Source organism: Salmo salar, chromosome 01, assembly GCF_965601325.2.
Source record: "Salmo salar chromosome 01, fSalSal1, whole genome shotgun sequence".
In the NCBI taxonomy this organism is placed as follows: Eukaryota; Metazoa; Chordata; class Actinopteri; order Salmoniformes; family Salmonidae; genus Salmo; species Salmo salar.
In genome coordinates this window covers 70,339,182-70,344,883 of record NC_138291.1, presented here as the reverse complement: position 1 = coordinate 70,344,883, position 5,702 = coordinate 70,339,182, and positions in this window count along the sequence as shown.

Sequence of the window (5,702 nt, the reverse complement as noted above, 5' to 3'; positions counted from 1 at the left end):
CCGCCAGTTAAAATCAAGGAACGGTTGTGCTCGTGGTTACTGGTGGGAGCTACAGTGAGAACTCAATGCTCTTCACAAGCAAGAGAGAAAGAAGAATCTCATCCAGCTGTAAAACGTCTACAAGATTTCCAAATCCTGCTAGGCCCTGTCATCTGCCAGATAAGAGTTTTGCACCTACCTGCAACCTAAGAAGAAAATCTCCACATAAGGAAGCGTCGTGAGGCAACATAAGGTCAAGACTAACAGGAAAGTCAGACACGCAAGTACACATCAAGGTGTTTGAAGGTGGTCCTAGCCTTGTGAACAGCTAATAAGAGACTTTAAGATTACAATTCGTAAGGACTGGAGATAGTTGTGTATTTCATCAAGACGCTGGTATTATGCATTTGCTCTTTCTATTTTAATGTATCGCTGGTATGTGTATTACTGGAAACATATTATTTGATACTTACTAGAAAGAAAAAAAAAAAAAAAAAAATAATAATAATAATAATAATAATAATTAAATAAATATATATATATATATTAGTTACAAAACATAAATGGTCAGCGTACACCTATTAATTCTATTTTCACCTCTAAGTTAATAGTGTAATTGTTTGGTAAGGTGTTTGTTCAAGCCTTTGTTACAAGCATTATACATGTTTATACCATGTACTAAGGTTTAAATTACAGTGAATTGGAGTACAAGTTACCTACTCACTTATCCAAACCTTCCCTAGAATTGATTTGATTTGATTTAGAATGTCAGAAAGAGGTAGTTTCACTGAAGGTGATAGAGATGGGGTGGGTCAAGTTGAGCAGCCGCAGCAACACCTCACAAACTTCAAGCCTTCATCAGAACAAACAGAGCAGCAGGAAGAGACCCAGACTGGTGTGGAGTCACGGCTGCCAGCGAATGATGATACAGAGGCTGCTAATGAGACATCACAACAAGAGCCACGAAAAGGTGAGAGGGTTAACCTGCAGGTTAACTGAAAAGGAGAGAGAACTGCGCAACGAAATGTGGAGACTGCTCGAACATCGTTTCAGGGTCAGCGATGAGAAGTGGAAGGCTCTGGTAAAGGAAGCAAAACTGTCACTGACAGGCTGTTGCTCTGAAGACCTACTAGAAGACCTCTTATACAAGATTAGCCATACCTCTACAGAGCTAAACCTTGTCTATGTAAATTTGCGTCAAATCAACATTCACGACAACGATATACGCCGCAGAGTTGATACTTGTGAAGCAGTTACAATGTCTATTATCAAGGTGTCATTTAAAAGGCAGGGAAGATGGTCAAAGTAACCAGATAGAGATGCACTGGAAGGACGGAAATTCCTTGTGCATGTCCGAACTCTCACATAAGTCAAGTTTCAACTATCAGCCATCAAGTGCTTCCTCCTAGTCTCAAAGCAACTCAAAGGTCAACTCCAGACGCTCAAGCGTGTCATCTGTCAAGAGACAAGAGGCTGCGGCGGAAGTTGCTGCTAACCAAGCAGCTTTAGAAGTAATGGTTAAGCAAGAACGCCAACTAGAAGAGCTTCAGAGACTCGAAGATGAAGATAAGAAGAGGACAGCGGCGGAAGAAGCTGAGGCTGTGAAACGCAGCTTAGAAGAAGCTAGGCTGCAAGTCAAGTTAACCTGCGGACCCTCACCTTTTCATGGCTCTTGTTGTGATGTCTCATTAGCAGCCTCTGTATCATCATTCGCTGGCAGCCGTGACTCCACACCAGTCTGGGTCTCTTCCTGCTGCTCTGTTTGGGGCGGCAGCGTAGCCTAGTGGTTAGAGCGTTGGACTAGTAACCGAAAGGTTGCAAGATTGAATCCCCGAGCTGACAAGGTACAAATCTGTCGTTCTGCCCCTGAACAAGGCAATTAACCCACTGTTCCTAGGCCGTCATTGAAAATAAGAATTTGTTCTTAACCTCTCTAGGGCTGGCGGGACGAAATCGTCCCACCTACGTAACAGCCAGTGGAATCCTGTGGCGCGTTATTCAAATACCTTAGAAATGCTATTACTTCAATTTCTCAAACATATGACTATTTTAAAGACAAGACTCTCGTTAATCTAACCACACTGTCCGATTTCAAAAAGCCTTTACAACGAAAGCAAAACATTAGATTTTTTTAGAAACTTGTGCAACCGAAAAGCCTGGGAAGATACGAGTCGTCTTTGACTGCTCAGTGAAGTTTTGAGAGACGTCCTTGAACGACCATCTCCTTACCGGTCCAGAGTTGACAAACACGTTGCTGGGTGTCCTTTGCCATTTTCGTAAGGGTCCAGTCGCAATCATGTGTGACGTAGAGTGCATGTTCCACCAGTTTCATGTGAAAGCAGAAGACCAAGATTATCTGCGGTTCCTTTCGTGGGAGAACAGAGATCTAGAGTCTCAACCCTCAATGTATCGTATGAAGGTCCACTTGTTCGGCGCAGCTTCATCTCCTGGTTGCGCCAACTATGGTCTCAACCATCTTGCTGCCAAAGGACGAGGAAGCTTCAGCGAGAAGTCTATCCAGTTCATAGAAAGGAACTTTTATGTTGATGATGGGTTGACGAGAGTATCGTCTGAAGCTGAAGCGGCCCAGCTGGTGAAAGAAGTAAGGGAGCTTTGCAGCATCGGCAAACTTCGGTTGCACAAGTTTATCTCTAACAGCAAGGAAGTTATAGCCACAATTTCCAAGGAAGAACGTGTCGAGGGTGCCAAAGACCTGGATATGGCTCTGGGTGAACCACACATGGAGAGGGCGCTTGGTGTACTGTGGTGTGTCGCATATGATGAGTTCCAGTTTAGAGTAGTTGCCAAGGAGCGCCCACTCACAAGAAGAGGAGTGTTGTCTACAGTAGCCTCTGTATATGATCCGCTTGGGTTTGTGGCACGCTTTGTCCTGGCAGGGAAGCAGATCTTGCAGCAGATGTGTCGTGACAAGATCGACTGGGATGACCCCCATCCAGATGACCTACATTCCCAGTGGGAATTCTGGCTCCAAGGTCTACACAACTTGTCTGAAGTAAGGATCCAACGAGGCTACTTGCCATCAAGTTTCAAGGAAGTGCAGAGTTATGAGCTCCATCACTTCTCCGACACTAGTACCTCAGGTTATGGAGAGTGCTCATACCTCAGACCAATCAGCATACTGTGAGGGGGAAAAAGTATTTGATCCCCTGCTGATTTTGTACGTTTGAAAGAAATTATCAGACTATAATTTTAATGGTAGGTTTATGTGAACAGTGAAAGACAGAATAACAACAACAAAAATCCAGAAAAACGCATGTCAAAAATGTTATAAAATGATTTGCATTTTAATGAGGGAAATAAGTAATCAGTGGGCAAACGTACAAAATCAGCAGGGGATCAAATACTTTTTTCCCTCACTGTAGCAGGAGAAGTTCATTGCTCCCTAGTTATGGGGAAGTCGAGAGTCTCCCCTTCCTAGGATACGACCATACCACGACTGGAACTTTCAGCAGCGGTGATAGCTGTTCGAACAAGTGACATGCTCAAAAAGGAGCTAGAGATCTACAGGAATACTTCTGGACAGACTCGAAGGTAGTTCTTGGCTACATCAACAATGAAGCCAGAAGATTCCACATCTTTGTAGCTAACCGTATTCAACGCATTAAGCAAAGCACAGATCTTGACAATGAAGTCCACAATTATCTTACCACCACCTGGACAGTTCATCAAGGAAGATCTTTATCTCCGCAAGAGATGGCGCAGAGTACAATTCTTGGCCAATGAATTCTGGACAAGGTGGAAGAAAGAGTACCGCCTAAACCTCCAACACAGACAGAAATGGAATAAAGACAGAAGAAACGCAAGGATTAATGACATTGTCACCTTGCAAGATGACACTGCACCACGCAACCAGTGGAAATTGGCAAAGGTTACAGAAGTGTACCCGGGACAGGATGGCCGGGTGAGAGGATTCAAGTTACTGATCAGCGACTCAACCTTGGATGAGAGAGGTAAACGCATCACCAAAACCACCTATCTGGAGAGGCCCATCCATAAGCCGATCAAGAAACCTGCAGACCCCTTTCACAGAAATCACTGGTGATTGGTGGGAGTGTAACCAACAATTAACAAGTCTGTCGTTGTTTTTTGTTTGAATTGTTTACGTGTTTGCTATGCGGTGAATATACATAACATTTATGCATCACGATGGCGTCTGTGAGAGCATGGGAAGCGCCATTGAGGTCATCTCCATCTTGAAATAGTTCATTTTCTTCTTCACATGTAAAATTCATTGGCTGATCCCGCCCCAGATGACCCGGCTTGTCACGACTCCAACCGGGTCATCAGGTCATGCCAACCGGGTAATCAGGAAGGATTAGCCAATGAAGTTGGAAGTCCCGCCCAGTTGACTAATTCAAAATGGCAAAAGGCCTTGAAGGCGCTGCACATGCTAACACAGGCCACTAGAGGACTCCTTACTCCATGGCCAGGACATAGGTTTGGTTAGGTAAATACATTCTAATGTGACTTGGATTTAAAGGATAAGTGCCTAAACTGGTGCAATAATTATGGTGGAAGGAACAACTTCCCCATGTTTAAACCAATCCAATGCTTTTTTAACTTTAGTAGTAGTTGTAAGAAGAATCAAGTACCTTTACCTTCATCTGACAGAAAGAGGAAAAAACAATAAAAGAAGTCATGGCACAATTGACATGCAATGTTTTTGTAATATTAAACATGTATCACTGACTAACCCCTTCAAATAGGGTTAATAAAAACAGCTGCAACAACAGAAAAAACATAAGCAATACAATACTTCTTCACAAATCCAGCCAGCCAGCTTGTGTGTTTATTTTGTATTTTTTTATTTCACCTTTATTTAACATTTGCAACTGCGATCTGGCCAAGATAAAGCATAGCAAAAGTCTATATACAGTGAGTGCAAATGAGGTAAGTTAAGGCAATAAATAGGCCATGGTGGCGAAGTAATTACAATATAGCAATTAAACACTGGAATGGTAGATGTGCAGAAGATGAATGTGCAAGTAGACATACTGGGGTGCAAAGGAGCAAGATAAATAAATACAGTATGGGGATGAGGTAGGTAGATAGATGGGCTGTTTACAGATGGGCTATGTACAGGTGCAGTGATCTGTGAGCTGCTCTGACAGCTGGTGCTTTAAGCTAGTGAGGGAGATATTTGTCTCCAGCTTCAGAGATTTTTGCAGTTTGTTCCAGTCATTGGCAGCAGAGAACTGGAAAGACGACCAAAGGAGGAATTGGCTTTGGGGGTGACCAGTGAAATATACCTGCTGGAGCGCGTGCTACGAGTGGGTGCTGCTATGGTGACCAGTGAGCTGAGATAAGGCAGGGCTTTACCTAGCAGAGACTTGTTTAAAGGTCTTACTCACATCGGCTGCGGAGAGCGTGGTCACACAGTCATCCGGAACAGCTGATGCTCTCGTGCATGTTTGTGTTACTTGCCTCGAAGCAAGCATAGAAGTTATTTAGCTCCTCTGGTAGGCTCGTGTCACTGGGCAGCTCTCGGCTGTGCTTCCCTTTGTAGTCTGTAATAGTTTGCAAGCCCTGCCACATCCGACGCTCGTCGGAGCCGGTGTAGTACGAGTCAATCTTAGTCCTATATTGACGGTTTGCCTGAGGTGGATCAGAGAATCACCAGCAGCAAGAGCAACATCATTGATGTATACAGCGCAGAGAGTCAGCCCGAGAATTGAACCCTGTGGCACACCCATAGAGACTGC